Raw genomic sequence first — 20,174 nt, forward strand, 5'->3', positions numbered from 1 at the left:
AGGGCACGTTGGACCCCCAGGGAAACGCTACTTGAACGACGCAGCAAACCACAGTTGTGGCACAGGTGTGTGTCACGACATTCTGCCCAAATGCCAACCAGCTAAAAAAAGTAATAAACCAAAATTGGCACCTAGTTAAAAATCTAGATGAGGGCCTCAACAAACCGCCACTTTTTGCTTTTAAAAAAGAAAAGAGCATAGCCAACTACGTGGTTAGAGCAGCAATTGTGAGGGAAGCCCCCCCTTCCATTCGACAAATGTTGGGTCTCAATCCCATCACAGGACACCATAAATGCGGGACCTGTCTGTGTTGCGAGACGACCATAGAGGGTTCTCTATTTCAGCATAAAGGTGTCTCGTGGAAACACGAGACATTCAGTAATTGCAAGTCAAGATACGTTGTCTATGGCATTCTTTGCCCCTGCGGACTCTTGTATATCGGCAAAACGAATCAGGAGGTCCGGCAAAGAATTTCACAGCACAAATCCAGACTAAAAAATCGAGTAGAAACAGCACCCCTGGTCAATCATTGGAACAGATTGAGTCACCAAATCAAAGATCTAAAATGGACTATCATTTCCAGGGTTGAGCGCGATCCCCGAGGAGGTGACTGGGATGCTAGACTCTCCAAAAGGGAAGCGCTCCTTATTGTCAAGTTTAATACGGCCGTTATAGGCCTAAATGAATTGTCAGAGATTTATAAACTTTAAAAATGACATGGCCCTGTGCATTGCGATTATCTGAACGTTGTTTGCGAATTTCTGACCACTCTTTTTGTGTGTGAAGGTGACACACATTTTTTGCCAAAAAATTGTTAACCAGCACCTTCCCCTTCATGCCCGTTTCACACCGCCAGCACCGTTAGGTGTAGCAATAAATATTCCAATTCCACTCCTTTCCATGTTTGTGAAGCGCAAGCGCGGGCGATTAGTGTTCTTTCAGCTCGCCTGTCTATTTCTGAGACAGACACCAGCCGATCTGCGCATGCGCGAGAGATCAGTTCTACCCAGACGCCCAAACGACACGTCGGCCCCCTATTTGCGGCGTGCGATTATTCTTCATGAGGTAAGAACTGTTATTAGCAGCCGCAGTTCTGTTTTCTCCTCACAATTGTAGCGTGATGATTAAAAAATCCTTTTGCCTTTTTTGCATTTAGGATTTACTTCCCCTTGTGATGACAACTCACGGGTCCACATTCCCGTCCCCTCACTAAGCCAAGTGTCTGCCACAGTGCAGGTAATTAACCCCGCTTTTGTCGTATACGCAGCGTTTTATAGAGTGTGTAATTAGATTGGCACATTGTGAATGTTATGTGATTATATCTGCCCAATAATTTCTAATGGGCCTACAAGCAATTCCCTCTTGGTCTTGTAGGACTTTTCAATTAAATTAGACGAGGAACCTTTTGTCCCCGACCTTCTTGGAACCGTATATTGACAACGGACCCCTTGACGACACAGCTTGGTAAGACACTTGTGAAAAATCTTTATCACCTTAGACCTTTGTATTCCGTAGCAGGATAGGCATTGGCTATTCTCATTTGTATTTTTCACTTTATAGTGAGACCGTCTCCACGAAAAGACTTTGGCTGCGCCTGCCATATAGATTCAGTTCATGTTTGCTGATCCTCAGCCTTATTAGACAGGTACCGAAATTTTTCCTTTCTTCATGACAAACGTTTTCCTTTCTTCATGACAAACTTTTTTTGGTTGGGTTGATGATCTTCATCCCCTCATTCAAGTATTCCCTTCCCCTGCAGATACCTTTGCTCCACCACACCTTCCAAGTCGCCTTGTAGACCAGTAGGGTAAGCTGTTCGAGTTGGTGGTGGTTCACTCATTCAGTTTCATAGAGTCACCCATGAATTTCTTCACTTAGAGATCATTTTTATGTTTTCCAGATATTCCATTGGCCCTGAGGAGAATCCCCTTTCTGACTTCGATTGGGATTCGAAACGCGTAGGCCCTTGTATTAAGTGTTGCTCTGTTCTTTAAAACCCAAGTGTTGACAAATACTGTACTTGAGTTTTGTACACATTGATACAAAAGTTTTTCATCGAATAATTTAGTTTATGTCTAGTTCAAGTGTACTTTGTTCCAGGTTGATATGTATTTATGTATTATACCTTATGTATTGATTTATTGAGCAACTTCTGTTTTTCTTTTTCTTTTTCTAGATTGTGTATGAATGGATGTATGTACTTTTGAATGACTGTGATATGTCTGATTAGTATGAATGAGTATCTATAGTGTCAAAATAGTGTTTAGTTTAATGGTGTAGTGTCCTATTGTATATAACATGAAAAAAAATTTGCAAAACTTTTTTCTTAAAAATTGAATAAATAAACCGCTATTAATTAGCAAAATCTCGGGCGGAAATGCGATTTCTTCCTAGTTGAGTTTAAATTACTTGTGACTAGTTGTATCAGTTTAGGCATTCTCTTTTGCTTTATAGATATAAGTGCTCAGCCTAACTAATTAGAGCCAACTCTTGGTTGCTAATACACAATTTGAGAAAGCACGGAAACATGTGAATAAATCTATTTCTGCTTACATGAGAGACTATGGAATAGGTTCAATATACAACAACAACTTGCATTACAACATGCAAGATATCTACAGAGGAGATGGTGTGCACTTCTCAGATGAGGGGAATAGAATATTCCTTCTGAATTTAAGACTGTGCATTGGTACCTACTTGTAGGTACCTAAATAAGCCACAGAACCCAAAAGCTCTTTTCAGAGCTACCCTACCTCTGATCACTCAAAATGATTATCTTTTTCTCACTTTTTTCACTATTTTTCACTAAAGTACGCTCCCCAGTACGCTCCCCGGTGCGCGTACCGGGCGCTCCCCCCGCGAAAATTTAAAAATAATTTTCTTTTTTTTGGCCTATATGGGCCTCCTAACACCCCCTCAGAAAACCTAGAGGGTCAGGGAGCACTGTCTAAATATCCTGAGGTAAATTACATGACAAAAACACATCTGAAGTGTTAGGATTTACAACCAATTAAAATGTTACTTTCATTTTCTACTTTTTTTTCCTGACATTTGATTGGTTATGTACATGAATATAAATGAAAAATGAGAGGGAAACCCGGCCATTTTGACTACAACTACCTGAGGTACATCTTGAAAGGATTTTCGCATTTTTTCTTCTCCACCTCTCTCTAAAGTAAGTTGATAATTTGTTAGGGGCACTTTAAGTTAATTTGTAAAAACGTTTTCTGATAATTATTTACTGTCCCTCTGCTATAGTTAAAGATAGAGATAGGCTCCTCTGTTATATTTATCGATTGACTTAGGCTTCTCTGCTATAAATATGAATTTACTTACTCTTCTTCACAGGCACTTTTTTTTATTTCTACTTCCTGCCTGTTACCATACACTACCCAAAGTTAACTTAACTGTTAAAAAAACAGAACTACCTGTCTGAACTTAAACACAACACTGCCCTAAATCTACTGATATAGTTATTTTTTATGCAATTTACAGCAAAGAAATGGAAGGGAAGCAAGAAAATATCAATATTTCCTTCGAGATTACATCTGAGGAGATTCTGAATGAAGATTTTTGGGATGAAGATTTTATGGATCAGTCTTTGGAGGAACAATTTATTGAATGTTTACAAGACATAGAAACATGCATGTTTGAGGAGATTCCAGATGATGTAATGCTGGAAGTTTTATTGAACTATGAAAATTCTGACCAATACATTTTTATTTAATAATTAAAAATTGTTTGAGACATTATTCATTTTTATATCTAATATCTTTATATCTAATTCATGAAGTACTACCAAAATAATTATGTTTATATTATAGTATAAAGTGAAACTTACAATATATTGTGCAATTTTAAAACATCATAAGGGAGCAGGGTAGACAACCCATGATCCCGTATGTCTTCTCAGGAAGTACTTAAAGGATCTGTTTCTGCTTTCCTGACAGACTATGGTATGGATTCGATATACCACAATAACTTCTGTAACAACATGCAAATTATCTACAGAGGAGACGGTGTACATTGAATTTAAAACTCTACATTGGTACCTACATGTTGGTACTTAAATCACCCACACAACACAACAACTCTATTCAGAGTTTTCCCCATGTGTGGGGGGGGGAGGTGTGTGTGGGGGATGGTGGGGTGTGTCTGTGAGGTGTGTGTGTGTATGTGTCTGGGGGGTGAGGTGTATAGGTGTATGTAGGTATATGGGGTATGTGGGTGTTGGTGGGGGTGTGGGTGTGTAAGGTGTGTGTGTGGGTGTGTGGGGTGTTTGAGTGTAGGTGGAGGTGTGGGTGTGTGAGGTGTGTGTGGGAGGTGTGTGGGTGTGTGGGGTATGTGTGTAGGATATGTGTGTATGTATGGGATGTGTGGGTGTGTCTGTGAGGTGTGTGTGTGTGGGGGGGGGGGAGGTGTGTGTGTGGGATGTGTGGGGTGTGTCTGTGAGGTATCTGTGTGTGCGTGTGTGTGTTGGGGGGGTGAGGTGTGTGGGTGAGTTTAGGTGTGTGGGATGTGTGGGTGTGGGTGTGGATGTGTAAGGTGTCGGTGTGGGGGTGTGGGGTGTTTGGATGTGGGTGGAGGTGTGCATGTGTGAGGTGTGTGTGGGGAGTGTGTGGGTGTGGGGGTGTGGGGTTGTGTGCGTGTGGGTGTGTGTGGGACGTACTTGTAGGTACCTAAATCAGCCACAGAACCCAAAAGCTCTTTTCAGAGCTACCCTACCTCTAATCACTCAAAATGATTATTTTACACTACTATTTTCACTATTTTTCACCAAAGTACGCTCCCTGGTACGCTCCCCGGTGCACGTACCGGGTCGCGCTTACAGATATATACATTTTTTTGAACCTAAATTACTCAAAATCCTCTGGAGCACATATCTTGAGACATAGCAAAGGCACATCGGGCTACCAGTCCCTACAATTTTGCCAAGTTTGGTGAAAATCCATTCAGCCATTCGAGCTAAAAGTGCGACAGACCGCCCTATGGAAATTAACATGGGGAAAACACGTTTTGGGACCCCCCTTTTATGTCGGCCCCCGCTTGACGAATCCCACCCAAACTTTTAGGGAAGGACCGGAGCACCGCGAGGCAAAGTTGCTGAAAAATTCAGGCAGACTCCTCAACCGGCGCCAAAGTTATTCCCAATAGAATGTTGCGATTTCCCTATGGAAATCAATCCTAACGATAACTACCTACTGGCGACCGCCAGTAGGTAATATATATATATATATATATATATATATATATATATATATATATATATATATATATATATATATATATATATAACCTACTGGCGGTCGCCAGTAGGTATATATAGTTAGGATTTTTTCTCTATGGGTTTTTTGAAAATTCTATGTCTAATAACTTTGGCGTTTGTGGACGGAATTGGCTGAAATTTTCAGGAAAATGGCACATTTTGTTTCTGAGCAGCTCTTGAAAATTTGGGGGGGGGTTCGTCCAGTGGGGGCCGAGAAAAAAGGGGGGTCCCAAAACGTGTTTTTAACATTGAGTTTTCCATAGGGCGGTTGGCCTCACTTTTAGCCCGAACGGCTGAATGGATTTGCACGAAACTTGGCAAAATTGTAGGGACTGGTAGCCCGATGTGCCTTTTGTAGGTCTCAATATATGTGCTCCAGTGGATTTTGAGAAATTAACGTTTAAAAAAAGATATATATCTGTAACAGCGGACCAGTTAGCGCACTGGTTCGCGGACTTTTCGCGCAACGGAGCTTTGTGAAGCGAAGCTGATTGGTTCTCTGGCGTCTGTCAACATTCCAAAAAGTCCGTAGCGGCCGCCATCTTGTCTCTCGGTAGGATCGAGAGACAAGAGGAGGCCAAAGCGAAGGGGCAAATGACCATAAGGGGGAATAGTAGATCCTCGCTGACCCCCTAGGTTTGATGTGGAGGTTTTAAAAGGGCCCCGCGGGGCAAAAAAAAAAAATTATAATAATAATCTTACGGCTGAATGGATTTGCACGAAACTTGGCAAAATTGTAGGGACTGGTAGCCCGATGTGCCTTTGCTAGGTCTCAATATATGTGCTTCAGTGGATTTTGAGAAATTAACGTTCAAAAAAAGATATATATCTGTAACAGCGGACCGCTTCGCGTACTTTTCGCGTTACGGAGCTTTGCGAAGCGAAGCTGATTGGCTCTCCGGTGTCTGTAAAGATTCCAAACAGTCCGTAGCGGCCGCCATCTTGTCTCTCGGTAGGATCGAGAGACAAGAGGAGGCCAAAGCGAAGGGGCAAATGACCATAAGGGGGCATAGTAGATCCTCGCTGATCCCCTAGTTTTGATGTGGAGGTTTTAAAAGGGCCCCGCGGGGCAAAAAAAAAAAATTATAATAATAATCGAACGGCTGAATGGATTTGCACGAAACTTGGTAAAATATTAGGGACTGGTAGCCCGATGTGCCTTTGCTAGGTCTCAATATATGTGCTTCAGTGCATTTTGAGAAATTAACGTTCAAAAACAAGATATATATCTGTAACAGCGCACCGCTTCGCGGAGATAAAATTATATCTGTATTACGTAGCTGTTGCTAACACCAGCTAGCGACGGCTAGTAGGAGATAGCGACCATCTTGGGCCCCACTTTGCATGTGAGTGATATTTATCACTAATGACATGCAAAGTGGGCATGCCAAGATGTTAGCGACTGGAAACAGTCGCTAACATCGCTATCTCCTATTATCAACTTTTGGAAATATTCGAGATAAGCGCGAATATCTCCAAAAAGTAACAGCTGCCCTGAGCAGTTCTTAGCCATGTTATCCAATGGGAGGTGGATAACATGGCTAAGAGCATTAGCTCGGTAATGCATGAATATCGCGGAGTTTTCAGCGATATTAATGCATTGCGCTCGTTTTTTATCGTATTTGCGATAAACCTTGATAATAGCAAGGTTTATCTGCGATAATTTCTGACGGTAAAAAAATCTTTGCAATGCATCGTTAGGGATAAATATCGCTTAACTTTGGTAATATGCCCCAACGTCTGTTAACGTTCGATTCGAAGGAAATCAGGAATTGTTGAAAAACATTGTGTGCGCCATCTTGTCTTTTTTCAAATGCCACACTTTTGTCGTGCACGGCAGCCATTTTAGATGCCTTGACCAGATCCACTCTGTGCACGCTGTCGATCCTTAGCATGGCTCCCCACCCTCGCAAGCATCTCCCCCAGGCAGTGGTCACCCCCGCTCTCTGTTTTATGCATGGGTAATAAACCTCCCCCCATCTGCGCTGTTCTTCCCTGAGAATCACACCCTGTGCCCGCCCGACACCTCCCTTTCGCCCTATTCACTACCGCACCCTCTGACACTCCTTTTCCTCTGTGTCCGATTGTCCAGGCCGGTCCTAGGCTATCAGCTAGCCCTGCAGATGTAGTTTATGGCCACAGCTGTAAAGAATCACCCGTCTTCAAAGGAGTTATAGTAGATCAAGGCCCACACTCGATGAGATCCGTCACAGCAGAAGCGTTGCTATTATCTGAAAACCATCCTGTATTGTGATTGGGGAGGGGACCGAGCGTGAAGCGGAAGATTCCAGGGATGACTCTTTGTACATCAAAGTTTTTACAATTATGTGTCACATTAAAAATATATAGCACTCCGACAAAGTAGTAAGATTATAAAACTTTAATAATTTATAAATATATACAAGAAAACAAAAATAGTAATAACATATAAACATTTTTAGAGAAAAACAACGAAGTAGCGGTCGGCTGTGCGAATAGTCCCAACGCAGCACAACGTCCAGATTTCCGGCGTGGGGCGTCGCGGGGGGTGGGTGATCAGTAGCAAACTGTTGTGCGAATAGTTCCAAGGCAGCAGAACGCGCCGAAATCTAGATGACACAAAAGTGATGTCTAGTAAGTTGCCACCCAGCAAATAACGGCGTGGGGCGTCGCGGGGGGTGGGTCATCAGTAGCAAACTGTTGTGCGAATAGTTCCAAGGCAGCAGAACGATGGCACCAAGGTGATGTCCAGTAAGTTGCCGCACTGGTTTTGGTATCCTACAATGCTGCTCCGAATAACGGCGTGGAGCGCCCCGGGGGAGGCGGCGTGAACGGGCCTCTCCAGGTGGAGTCTCGTCTGTTGTAGTGGGGCGCCCCTTTACCGTTTCAGTTGCCATTGCGTCCGCTTTTGGTCCACTGTGTCAAAATCCGCCATTCAGCTGAGTTGCGCCCACTCTTGCGGTGCAGCGATAGGCGGCTGTCACAGGACTCTCAAAATGGCGGCAGGCTGTTTCCTTTTTGGGCCTGGTCCACTGAAATGGCCCTGGGACACCTTGGAAATCGGACGCTTGTCTGCTAGGTCTTGGACCCCATTCTCGAAAGCGTCCCCTCCGCCTTGAGAATTCATCAAAAGTTTTGGGGGCCCCGACTCCTGCAGGCTTCTGGTGGGGAGCGGCTGCCATGATTGCTCGCGGAATGACCACGACGGAGCTACGAGATGGTGGTGCTCTCATGGTGACGCCAGCTTCAGTCTGAAACATCCAGAAACAAGGTGGGGCTTTCATCGTTTGGGGGAAAAAAAAAGTTTTCATCCAATGAAAAGTGTTGTTTTTAGGTCATATGATCAAGCCTTCCATCATTAGGAAACCAAAAGTAAAATGAACCAATGAAAAGTTTTATAAACAAGTCACATGACCTGTTATGCGGCATAGGGTATAAAATGCGGAGAAAATACGTTGGCACGTGAGGCGGCGTCAGTAGCGGACCGATGTGCGAATAGGCCGAAGGCAACACAACGCGCCAAGATCCGGATGGCATCGAGGTGGTGTCATAGTTGAGAGTTCTGAGCAGCGGTTGTAACACTGTCTGAAGCTTATTTGCAGCTGCTGCAGGTTCACTACGCGCCAAGATCCGGATGGCACCGAGGTGGTGTGTAGGAAGTTGCCGCACTGGTGTGGCCATCCTACAATGCTGAAAGTCGGCGTGGGGCGCCCCGTTGGCCTGTGAGTTTGCGTCAGTAGCGGACCGATGTGCGAATAGGCCGAAGGCAGCACAACGCGCCAAGATCCGGATGGCACCGAGGTGGTGTCTAGTAAGTTGTCGCACTTCTGTGGCCATCCTACAATGTTGAAAGTCGGCGTGGGGCGCCCCGTTGGCCTGTGAGATGGTGTCAGTAGCGGACCGATGTGTGAATGGGGCCGAAGGCAGCGCAACAATATTTTCTACTATATTTCCGGTGTAGAAGAGACCACAAGGCGCTGAGATGCCAAGATCCGGATGGCACCGAGGTGGTGTGTAGCAAGTTGCCGCACTGGTGTGGCCATCCTACAATGCTGAAAGTCGGCGTGGGGCGCCCCGTTGGCCTGTGAGATGGCGTCAGTAGCGGACCGATGTGCGAATAGGCCGAAGGCAGCACAACAATATTTTCTGACTGACACCACAAGGCGCTGAGATGCCAAGATCCGGATGGCACCGAGGTGATGTCTAAGTTGCGGACTGATGTGCGAATGGGGCCAAAGGCAGCGTAACAATATTTTTTGTATGGAAGATACCACTAGGCGTTGAGATGCCAAGATTCGGATGGCACTGAGGTGATGTCTAGCAAGTTGGTGTGGTCATCCTACAATGCTGAAACTCGGCGTGGGTCACCCCATTAGCCTGTGAGATGGCGTCAGTAGCGGACCGATGTGCGAATAGGCCGAAGGCAGCACAACGCGCCAAGATCCGGATGTCACCGTGGTGGTTTCATAGTTGAGAGGCACTTCATCTGCAGTGGGGCGCCGAGATCCGGATGGCACCGAGGTGATGTCTAGCAAGTTGCTGTACTGGTGTGGTCATCCTACAATGCTGAAAGTCGGCGTGGGTCGCCCCATTAGCCTGTGAGATGGCGTCAGTAGCGGACCGATGTGCGAATAGGCCGAAGGCAGCACAACGCGCCAAGATCCGGATGTCACCGTGGTGGTTTCATAGTTGAGAGGCACTTCATCTGCAGTGGGGCGCCGAGATCCGGATGGCACCGAGGTGATGTCTAGCAAGTTGCTGTACTTGTGTGGTCATCCTACAATGCTGAAACTCGGCGTGGGTCGCCCCATTAGCCTGTGAGATAGCTGTTCTTTGGATTTGGGCCTGGCTCGTCTGCTGTAGTGGGGCGCCCCTTTACCGTTTCAGTTGCCATTCAGCTGAGTTTCGGCTGCTCTTGATGCTACAGCGACAGGCGGCTGCAACAGGACTCTCAAAATGGCGGCCTGTTCTTTGGATTTGGGCCTGGTCCACTAAAATGGCCCTGGGACACCTTAGAACTCGGACGCTCGATTTTTTTTTCCTTTCCTGTACATGCAAAAAAAGGTAAATGCCCGGTACGTTACACGCTTCATCTGCCACGATGAACTCTCCAGAGGAACCGAAAAAAAATATAGTTGTGGTAACTATACCATGCATCGTCATATGGAGAGGTGGCACCAATTAATTATAGTGCTGCATAAAAGAGAGATTTGGAGGAGACCCCCTGACCTGCTAGTACATTCATCAAAGAAGTGGCACTGAGAGCTTCAGAGGCAAGGGAAACGGTCCCAAATATTTAGAAGAACTTTGGAAAGATTAAAATGACATGTTTAGATTGTGGCAAATTAATTTCATGTGGACAGATGAGTGTTACTCTAATAAATACAGCATATGAACATCATCATAGTCGATGGTTGGTAGAGACATTTTGACTATATCCTGGACCTGCCCGTCCTCGCCCAAAATGGCGCCAGAATAAATGGGACTCGTAACTCCTTGTTGTGTACTGGTTGCAGAACCTTGAAATCACGAGATACGTATGCAGTTTTGAAGCAAATGGCGGGCGGGGACGAGAATTGATTGAATATTTCGACATCCCTATTGATATTAAGTTCTGATGTGTTATTGATTACTGTACTGTTGAAAGTTCGAATTAACGTCACCCATGGTACTTGCCCGCAAATGTATATCTAGATAATTTTATTGTAACTGGCCCTGTCGTATTTTAATTATAAAATGTACGTCCACCGATTCCGTAACTGTTAGACACCTTAGTTCTTGCAACGTAATGGCCCGCCCGTTACGTTCCTCTACAGTGTAAATGTCTATTCATCATATACGATTACAGTTTGCTCCGTGGCCGGCCCACGTGGTTATAGGCTCGTATTTGTATAATGAAATTTTCACAATAAAGGTTTTTAAAAGAAAACATGGTAGTAGTATATACATTGGCAAAGTTTTTAATAATAGTCACTGTTTTAGAATCATTAAAAGGCAAGTGAAATAAAGCAGACCAATTACATGAAGGGTAAAAGGTATAATACGAAGGAACGCAGTAAAGATAAATGGTCAAGGGCTGTTGTGTTTTCTATTCCTGCAACATAAAGTGATCGATAAGAATCTCATATTCAGGCGTATCGGCGACTAAGACAGCAGGTCGACCCTCTTTTGCTCAACGGCTCCGTCATGGGACGAAGAAACGCTCTTTTTCTCGAAAAAAGAATATATTTTACTTGCAGGACAGTTGTAAAATTTCCGGGAAAGTACATTAGCCTGGAACATTATAACATATATTTAAGAAAAAATAATGTTCGGAAGTAATGAAAAGCGTAATTTTTAGGTCATATGACCAAGCCTTTCATCATTACAATAAGAAAAGTAAAATGAACCAATGAAAAGTTTTATTAACAAGTCACATGACTTGTTATGCTTACGTTACGCGCTGCGCGCCCCGGATGACTTCCGGATGCGCTAACGCGGCGCGTCATATGACGCATTACGCGACAACGCAGGTACAGAATATAGTCAAAATGTCTCCACCAACCAGCGGTCGGAACACAACCCCTTTCAGCAGGCTAAATAGTTCTGTTAAATGACAACAGAAGGGACAGGCAACAAGAACCATCAGTCAAAGAGGGGAGGGCTAGTTCTTCTCTACCGGGTTACATTGGGGCGCTACCGGAACTGATCGAATTGGTAGTCTACAGTGTTTCTGGATGTTTCAGACTGAAGCTGGGGTTAGCATGAGAGCAGCACCATTTCGTAGCTCCGTCGTGGTCATTCCGCAACCAATCATGGCAGCCGTTCTTTATCGTTATTTTGGGCGGGGTGGGTGGCGGAGCCGAGCTGTTTTGCAGCCATCATTGTGTGGAGTTCAGTTCATCTCACTAGTTTTGTATTTGTCATGAGGGGTTGTTCCTAATGTTTCTATTTTAGCGAGGTCAAAAAGAGATCCCATTAGTGGCCTACTGATTTTGCTCGATTCCTTTTCTTTTTTTTTACACGATTTTTCGTTATCTGCAAAGACTAAACAGAGTATTGCGACTCTGTGTTTGTTTGTAAATAGAGAATGAACCAAAGAGAACTAATTCTAAAACAGTAAATACTTGGATAACAATGAATCAAATGGAGAGAGAAGCAGGCACGACGGATTACAATGGGGGCAAAGACCTGCGTTAACTACCTTTCACTATCTGCAAAGAGAGAGTACTCCTAATAGAAATGAGGGGGGGGGGGCACCATTCAAAGCAGATCAGTGTGCATAAACACGAAAATGTTTTCACTTACCACGTACTTGACATTCGACAGCTTATGATATTTGCTATTAAAAAACCATTGAAATTCACTGAAAAAACCATAGGTTATAGACCATATATAGTTAGGAATTAGCATTTACAAAACCTTGAAAATTCACTGAAAAAACCATAGGTTATAGACCATATATAGTTAGGAATTAGCATTTAAAAAACCTTATTTTACTCACACAAAACCATTGAAATTCCATATATAGTTAGTTGCACTAACTATATATCGCGCACCTGCAATCCACTGCTGATGATGTCACATATTACATCATTCATGACATGGTCAGTGACATCACTGATGACATCACTGATGACATCTCAAATGACATCACTGATGACATCACTGATGACAACATCCAGTGACTGTATGTTTCTGTAAAGTTAAAATGTGTCTTACATATTGAAGAATGAGTGGAAGTATAAGTGTCTGGACAAAGGATTTAGTAGGTGCATGACTGAATGCATGAGTGAGTGATTAAATGTGTCTCACTGAGTGCATGGGTTAGTGACTAAAGTGTCTTAATTTGTGCATCATTATGTCTGTTGTTCTGTAAACTGCTGCATGTTTTGATCAGTAGCTATATGATTAACTATATGGGTTACTGATTGATTGTCCAAGTATTTGTATGGGAGACTGAGTGTGTGTGTGGCTGGCTGGGAGGTGTGTGACTCTGTGCAGATCAATGTGTACTTGTATCAATGATTGTATAACAAGGTAAGTATGTGTTAGTATATGTTTGAAAATGTAAGGTGCTGTATGTTTAACTGTATAGACAAGAAAATGGAAGTGTCATTGATTCTTTACAGGACTGACTAGGTGTGTGAGTAACTCCATGGATGAGTGGCAGACTGTGAGTGTCTGTATAGGTGTATGAGTGCATATGATAGTGTTGTAAAGATGAGTGATTGTATGTATGAATGATAGTATGGGTGAATGAGTGAAGGTGTGTGTAGACGTAGGAATCAGTGAGTGCGTATGTAGTAACTAGTATTGGTGTGTCAATGGTTTCAAAAATTATATTCTGTATTTAACACTGGGTGAAACAGAGGTTATATTAAAATGTGAGGAGATGCATTGTATTGTCACATGAATGATATCATCAGTGATGTGGTCATTGATGTCAAATGAGATGTCATCAGTGATGTCATCAGTGATGTCATTTGAGATGTCATCAGTGATGTCATCAGTGATGTCACTGACCATGTCATGAATGATGTAATATGTGACATCATCAGCAGTGGATTGCAGGTGCGCGATATATAGTTAGTGCAACTAACTATATATGGAATTTCAATGGTTTTGTGTGAGTAAAATAAGGTTTTTTAAATGCTAATTCCTAACTATATATGGTCTATAACCTATGGTTTTTTCAGTGAATTTTCAAGGTTTTGTAAATGCTAATTCCTAACTATATATGGTCTATAACCTATGGTTTTTTCAGTGAATATATATATATATCCACCACAAGTTTGCCCCAATGAGAGAAGCCAACAGGTACGTGTGCAATCTTCGATGTTTATTCACTCAAGACAGCTAACTGCAGGCAAATGGCACAAAAGAGTCCATCTCATTTTTGTAGCCCATCAGACGCGTTTCGAGAATCAGCTTCCCTTCTTCAGTGGCGTCACTATCGCAATCACTAAATAGCGTCTTGCACCTCCAATTATCAGGAACCTGCCACAGTGGGAGGAGCCATTTCTATGAAAGTGACAGAGACTATTCCACCAATGTTGGACTGAAAGTTTTGTGAGTGTTTTCCAGTGAAGTGTAATATGGTGGAAAGCTAAATCAAGCATGAGGTCAAAGAGACCATGTGTGTGAGGAGAAAGATCTAAAGAATCTTACAGACTACCAGAAAAAAAAGAGGGATGGGATAGGGAATAGAAATATTAAATATACGAGAGCTATAGGAGCAAGTTTTCTCCCAAAAAATAGAGACTGAAGAGCAAGCTCTGAAAAAAATTCCCTGGACATAGGTTTTAAAGAAATGAGAGGTTTTAATAAAGAACAAGTATATCTAAATAAGGGGAGAGAAGTATACAAGGTTTTTGCAGAGCAAGTGAGAACTTCTTTAAAAGAGAAAGGCAATAAGAAAAGTCACGTTCAATGGAGAGCCAAAGGGGAGTGAAGGGGGATAATTCAGAAATAAGCCACTTTGAGGCTTGGCGAAGGTTGAATGATTTGTGATAGAGACGGAAATCAGGAAAATTAACACCTCCATTAGATTTTGCCTTACGCAGCGAAGATAAAGAAATTCTGGCCCTTCTGTTTTTCCAAAGGAATTTAGAGAGACAGGAATCAATTTGTTTAAAATAAAAAGCAGGAAAATGGACAAGAAGCATAGAGAGGGCATAAATTAAAATAGGGGTAATCATCATCTTGATTGAATCGAAACGGCCCCACTATGAATGAAAAAGAGGATTCCAAGAGGAAAGTAATTTAGCAATCCGAGATAGAATCACAGACATATTTAATTTGATGGTACCAGCGATGGAATTACAGAACCATATACCTAAGTGTTTGATTTTGGAACCACTCCAAGCAAACCAGTAGAAGAAAAGGAATTTGGAAGACATGTTTTGGTAAGAGGGAGTATTTCTGTCTTATCCAAGTTAATTTTATACCCAGAGACAAGGGAAAAAGAAGTGAATTCACGTAATAGAGAGGAAATAGAGGTTTCAGGGTCAAAGATAAAAAGTAAAATATCATCGGCATAAGCGGAAGGTTTTAAATGTTGATCGCCATAAGAGAAAACAGAAATAGAAGTGCTATTACGGATTGAAGATAAAAAGGGTTCAAGAGTAAGAACAAAAAGAAGAGAGGACAACCTTGGTGGACTCCTCGTTGAAGAGGAAAATAGGATGAAATGGAACCGTTAATTAGTACCGACGCCCAAGGAGCAGAATATAATAAAGAAATTAGCGAGATCACTTTGGGGCTGAAGCCATGCCATTTAAGAGCCGCAAATAAAATGGACCAATCCCCTCTATACAATGCCTTTTCAGCATCGACAGAAATAGCCGTTAAAGATGTGGAAAGGGAGGGACTCTAATTTTAAATGTTATCCGAAGTCAATCTACCTTTGACGAACCCACACTGCTCTTTACCAACCAAGTGCAGCATAAGGGGATCTAAACGTAGTGTGAGTGTTTTGGCAAAGAGTTAATAATCTACATTAACCAGAGAAATCGGGCAATAATTTTTACAAAACATGGGATGACACCCCTCCTTATGAATAAGGCAAATGGCGGCTTCTTGAAAAGTGCTCTCTGTTTTACCAGAAAGATAGAAAGAATGAAAAAGATTTAAAAGTTTAGGAAGCAATAATTTAGAAAAATGTAAATAAAATTCAACAGAAAAACCATCCGGCCCAGTAGTTTTCCCTTTTTAAAAAACTTTTAGCGCAGAGGATAATTCAGTTAAAGATATATCTGTTTCAAAATCTGTTAGATTAAGGTGGGAAGTAGATGGTGGTGGTATATTATTGTGATAGGATTGAATGAGGGAACTAGAGGGAGGGGATTCTCGGGTATAAAGATCCATATAAAACATTTTGAATGTGTCAAGAACATCTTGATTCTTGTGTAGCCGGGAACCATCTGTAGAATATGTAGAATCGATCATGGTACAATCTTTGCGGGTTTTCAAATACTTTGCTAAAAGTTTCCAATCTTATTTTGACCTCCATAATAACGAGCAGTACTGCATAAAAGAATAGAAGAAGCATTATCAGTAGAAATTATGTTAAATGTTTTGTTGGCACGTATCAAGGCTGCAAGTACGAAATCCGGCGATGGCATATAAAACTCATGCTGTAAGGATTTAATATGCGCTAGGGTAGCTTTGTTTTGTTGAAGGAAACATTTCTTTTTTTTAAAAACAAAATCTATAATGAAGCCTCTTGCAGTGGCTTTAAAATATTCCCATAAAATATGGGGGAAAGAAGAAGTAGTGGTGTTCAAATCATAAAATTAATTGGAAAAAGTAACAAAGGAGGAAGAGAAAGTAGGATCAAGAAGATCGACAGCATGGTGGAAGAAAATCAAGATCAGTTATAATTGGAGCATGATCAGAAATAACAATAGGTTCAATAGTGGAGGATAAGAGATTTAGGGGCATATTAGCAAAGAACCTCGTTAAAGTTATAGAATTCCTATAGAATCCCAGGTTAGATGTCCTGCAAATCTAACCTGGGATTCTATATAGATGTCCTGTAAATCTAACCTGGGATTCTATAGGAATTCTATAACGCATATTAGCATGCCCATTTTCGCCGTTTTATCGGCAGTTTCCTGCTGATAAATCGACGATAATTTTAACGAGGTTCCTTGCTAATATGCTCCTTTGAGACAAGGATTGAGAGAGTAAAATATAGTCTAGATAAGAGAGAAAATTGTGAGGAGGAGAGAAGAAGGAGAAGTCAAGAGTATCAGGATGAGAGAGTTTCCCAGAATCCACATGATGAAATTGGGATATAGTGTAAATAAATTGTTTATGTGCTTTGTGAGGAGTGAAGCGAACCTGATCTTGGCGGTCAACAAAGGGGTCAACAACTTGATTACAGTCACCTCCTAAAATAAAATAATCGTCTCTAAATTGAATACATTTCTGTGTAATTAGAGGCCAGAAAGAATAATCTGGATGTGTAGGCCCATAAACATTAAAAACTTTAAAGAAATGTTATTTATTAACAATTTAGCTAACAACCATCTCCCTTCAGTATCGATTTCTTGCAATATCATTTCGCAACTTAGTTTTTGTGACACAAAATTAAAACACCATTTTTCTTGTTCGAAGTAGGAGAGAATAAAACTGAACCCAACCAACCTCATTTTAATTTCAATGCCTCGGTTTCTGTAAAATGGGTCTCTTGTAAAAGGACCAAATCAGGGTTTTAAGAGGCAAGATGAGAAAGTATTCTCTTTCTCTTGATAGGATTAATAAAACCTTCCACATTCCATGAGATAACTCTGAATTCAAGTCTTCAAAAAAACATAAAGAACAAAATATGCAAAACATGCAAAGTGAAAGAGTGGAGTAAACAATAAGTAAATACAGAAAGAGAGAGATAGAAAAGCCAGTAGAAAACAGAGGAGTATAGGAGCAGTGAGGTAAACATAGGTAATAGGAAAAAGAGAGGGAGAAAGAGGTAAGGGAAGAAAGAATAAGAAAAAAAGAAGACAGTACATGTCAAAATGACAACTGTAAAATGTACCTTAAGAAACAAAGAAAAGAATGGGAGGCGGCAAGAGACAATAAATACAGCACACCCAACAAGGGGCGACACAGCACATCAGGAAATCCATAAAATGAATAGAAGCGGGAGCGGGAACATGGAACACGAATGGAGACTGTAGCATATATTAAACCTGAAAAAAGGAACAAATAAACATAGGATGAGTTAGATGCGGGGATGCATATTCAACAAAAGGACGCTTAATAAGGATACAAAATGAGATAAAAACATGTAGACGACAAAGACGAAGATAAAAATTACACCAATGTACCTGTGAAGGAAGCAATGGGTTAATTAAATCGAATCGGGAAATGGCAATGAAGTTTAAAAAAAGTGAAATAAGACAATAATTTCAATGAGACAGGACAGACAAGGTAAGGTAGAAGAGTCAGGAGCCAGACGAAGAGGGGGCCGTCTCCTTGACGTGGTAGAGTGAGATTGAATAAATCTGCGAAGGTCAGCTGGGTCCTCAAAAGTGGAAGTTTTGTTGAGAAAGGTGATTTTGAAGAGACATGGATGGAATAAACCACATCTTGCAACTAAGGAAATGAAAAAAATAAATTGCGGCCGCTAATAAGTGAAGTTCATCAGCTGCATATTTCTCCTCGTCCAGGCAATTGTTAAAGTAGCAGAACACCGCATATAAAGGCGGTGATGTTCCAATTCAGTAATCAGCATTATTTCATAATGCTAAGCGCTAGAACCGCTCTGGGTCTGATGTAAAGTCAGGTGAAGAGCAGAGCCGCAGCGTCAGGTGGCCATCTTGGGTTGTGGTGCGCGACTCTCCGGTGGGAACAATTTCAAAGCTCCTACCGGGTGGGAGCAGACTTCCCTTCCCTGCCTGCGCTCCTGAGGGCAGGGAAACTATTGTGTCCAGGCAACCACCACTGGTATCTATCTATCTATCTCTCTATCTATCTATCTATCTATCTATGGTTAAAGCTTCGTTGTAGTTTGGAAAATTGTCTTTATTATTACCATACAAAAGCAACTCAAAATTAGGATACACAACCTAAGGTTATAACTTGTGCGCCTCCGTACACAGTGTTGTGAAATCACTGGCTGCACTACATTAACTGTAACATGCGGCATCTACATGAAATACTTATAACCTTTCACATTACATCACTTACAGCATGTTAATGATAGCATTCCTTACAAGACTGATGACATGTCTAATTAAATTAGTTAGAGAACACTGTTTATGGTAGAGTGTTGAGCTGTAGTTAATGTGCTGGGCTTAGGAGTTCACAACACTGCGCACAGATGGGGCACAAGTCATAACTGTCAGTTATAACTAAAATGTTAGAATTTCTAAGACTTATGTAGATTAATTTGCCTTTCTAGAAAGAATAAATAATGTTTTCTAACTATAACTAATCTTTAAATTCAGTTTTTCTCATTGAATTTAAATCTTTTTTTAATTAAAAATGTGTTTCAAATCAGATTGGAGTGTTGTCGAGTGGAGTGACGTCGAGTGGAGCATCATCGAGTGGAACATCATCATGTGTAATGTAGTTGCGTGGAGTCACAGAGTGGTGTGTTGTACAGTGGATTACAGTGGCGTACAGTGAAGTATCATACAGTGGAATTGAGTATTGTAGCGTGGAGTAGAGTGGTGTAAAGTGGAAGGGTATACAGTGGAGTGGAGTCTTCTATAGTGGATCAGGGTAGAATGAAGTGGCGTGTCATAGAGTACAGTGGAATTTCTTTAAGTGGAGTTTCATTGAGTGGAGGTTCGGGGGTGGCAAAAAGTGTATACAAGTGTTGTAGAGTGGAGTGCCATAGATTGGAGTAGGGTACAGTAGAGTGTTGTAGAGTGAAGTATCGTTGAGTGGTGTGTCATCGAGGAGAGTGGAGGAGAGTTTTGTAGAGTGGAGTGCCTTGTCATACAGTGGAATGGCATAGCATAAACTAAAGTGTTGTAGAGTTTTGTAAAGAGACAGAGAATGTAGTAGAGCGTTGTACAGCGGAGTTACATGCAGTGTTGTAGAATATCGTAGAATGGAGTGGTATAGATTGCAAGAAAGTATCATTGAGTAGAGTGGCATTTCGTTGAGTAGAGCGCCATGGGATAGAGTGGAGTAACGTCGCATAGAGTCAAGAAAAGTGCAATAAATTGGAGTGTCAAGTCATGCATTGGAGTTGAGTGGTGTGTACTAGAGTGTTCAAAAGAGTCTAAATAGAGTGGAATGGAATAGAGTAGACGAGAGTGGAGTGGTGTAGAGGAGAGTGTTGTAGAATATGGCAGAATGGAGTGGCACAGAGTAGTATGGAGTGGCATAGAATAGGGTGGAGTAGTAGAGTAGAATAGTGTGTTGTAGAGTAGACAGAGTTGTGTAGTGTGTCATAGAAAGTGGTTGAGTGTTGCAGAGTTGGCATAGAGCG

This window comes from Lissotriton helveticus, chromosome 4_1, assembly GCF_964261635.1.
Source record: "Lissotriton helveticus chromosome 4_1, aLisHel1.1, whole genome shotgun sequence".
NCBI lineage: Eukaryota > Metazoa > Chordata > Amphibia > Caudata > Salamandridae > Lissotriton > Lissotriton helveticus.